Raw genomic sequence first — 2,318 nt, 5'->3', positions numbered from 1 at the left:
TTTGGACAAGGAATTTGATCTTTTCGCAAAAATTCCTAAGCCCTCACGTGTCTGAAAGTCACCCTGTGACGTACATGTGCGGTTGAGGAAAATTTCGATAAGGCCTTCAGCACTATAATGCCGGTACGACACTTGTCGTGTTGTTAGTATTTTCGATGACCTTTTCTTTACATTGTTTATTAAAAATAACACTACTATGTTTGCAGCCACTCTGAATATGTCTCTCTCCTCCAGAACTCCGAAGAGCAGAGGAACGGTCATCAATTATCAGAAACTACGAATTAACGCTGTTTCTGATCCGCTTCACGCTCAGAGAGAGACATTGTTACTCGTCATCGTGGTTGCATCTCCAAACAATTCTAATCACTCGTAATACTTTTTAAGAAAAAGTCACCCAGGAAAGAACCTGGGCACGAAAACCAAACTACCAAACGACTGATCCGCTCTCAGCCCCAGTCCCCTTGCATCGGGACTGTGACTGTGTGATCATCGTCAGGTGTGTATCACCATTCCCTAAGGGAACAGATACTACACATGATCTTAGCCAAAAGGCTAATAACTTACGAACTATAGAAATGATCCTTGGAAGTATAGTAGTAAAGATTCAATAGGCGTAAAATATGAACGTATCGTTTACAGATGTACTTTCCTCCGTTGTGAAATACTGTATGGTCTTTGTATTCAAATCAGATAAACGATGCAATATTTCAATGTTCTATCCCTAACAATGAATTGAAATACTTACAGAGCGTATGTTACTGAAAATCGGACTCTTAAAAATGGGAAAATATGAGTAATCAACGAAATCGTAAATCATCTCTCCAAAGGAATGCCACTTTTAGGGCGTTGCAATATATGCAAATAACCACAAATATGGAGTAGTTTAGTTTAGTAGAATAAAAGGATCAGGAGTGACACTCAAGTCCAGGACCCCAGGAGAGAGAAAAACTGAAGACATAAACACTCAAATGCAGACTTGTCTTGCTGGAATTAAGGTTTGGATCTCTCAAATCAGATTAGAAAGAAATGAGGCTAATATTGAGATAATTGTTTAAGGTTATCGTCATCAGCTTCAGAAACGAACTTTTGATTATCGTTCCGCGTGTTGGTCAAACGAGGGTATCGTTTGCTTAAGTCATATCATGTCAATGTTTGGGTGCTATTTTCAACGAAACTTTCCAACTTTATCTTACAAGCGAATAAGAGATGTCAAATTGCTCGTGGTCAACTTGATAGGATTCGAAATTATGTAAGTACCTCAGTTTCCATTCTTGCTCTTGTTATTAGTCACATTGACTATGTGAATTGTTTCTACAGTGGATTACGTATATTATGTTATCTATTAGCTACGAATTCAGAATGCTGTTGTTGATGTACCATCGAGCACGCACGCATGTTAAAGTACTCCTCTCCTGCGAGAGGGTTTACTACATGGTTGCCTATTACTTACCGAATCCAGGTCACGCTTGCCTTTAATATGCTTCGTGACAAGGGACATTGCTATCTTAACTATTTGCTTCCATAGTAGACCAGATATTATTGCACTCTGTCAGCTTATATCTGATCTCTGTCTTATATTATGTCTGATCTCTTTATGTGTTCCTAGAGTCCATTCTAAGTTAGGAGAACGCGCTTTTTGCTTCATTGCTCATAAACTCTGAAATAGTTTTACTATTAACATTCGAAGTAGTAACATCTTTATAATTTTTAAGAAAAGGTTAAGTAAAAACTTATTTTTATCTTCCTTATTTTGAGAAGTATTTATTGATTGCATTTTATTTGCTCTGACGCTTTTTTTTTTATCTCACTGGTTTGATTCTGTATGTTTGCTTTTTTATCCTTCTCTTTTTGTTGCTTTGATTTTTTGTGTCTTGACTCTGTCCAGCGCCTTTTCATTACTACTTTGTATAGTTGACGCTTTATAAATCTTTTTATTCATAATAATGCTCTTGGCATCTTATCTTATTTGCAATCAATATTGATCAATTGAAAATCATCAAACATTTGGACATTTCAATTTTCAAAATGAAACTGGGATAGAAGAAGGTAACAAACTGCTTTGATATGAACATTCAGTAGTGAGCTGCACTAAGAAGTTACCAATACCAATCCTACTGAAAATGGTATGAGTAAACTGTGAACGGACAAGGGGGGGGGCAGGGTGATTGGTGTTAGAAGGGCGAGGGGAAGGGGAATTAGAAGGGGTAGACGCCATGTGCTGCAAGTATTGTATATTTAGAAACAATAAAGATAGCAAGTCACCAACACACTGTCATAGCAAGATTATCTTGAAGGGGAAAAAAATGACAAAACCAAGG

At 37.2% G+C, this 2,318-nt stretch overlaps 1 pseudogene; it reads right to left on the bottom strand.

The window, feature by feature from the left end:
• Window positions 1–205: 205 nt before the first annotated feature.
• LOC139963319 (small nucleolar RNA U3) lies at window positions 206–394 on the bottom strand (annotated as a pseudogene).
• Between the last annotated feature and the right edge of the window lie 1,924 nt (window positions 395–2,318).

The sequence above is a fragment of the Apostichopus japonicus genome, chromosome 21, assembly GCF_037975245.1.
Source record: "Apostichopus japonicus isolate 1M-3 chromosome 21, ASM3797524v1, whole genome shotgun sequence".
NCBI lineage: Eukaryota > Metazoa > Echinodermata > Holothuroidea > Aspidochirotida > Stichopodidae > Apostichopus > Apostichopus japonicus.
This window is presented reverse-complemented; position numbering and strand designations above follow the sequence as displayed.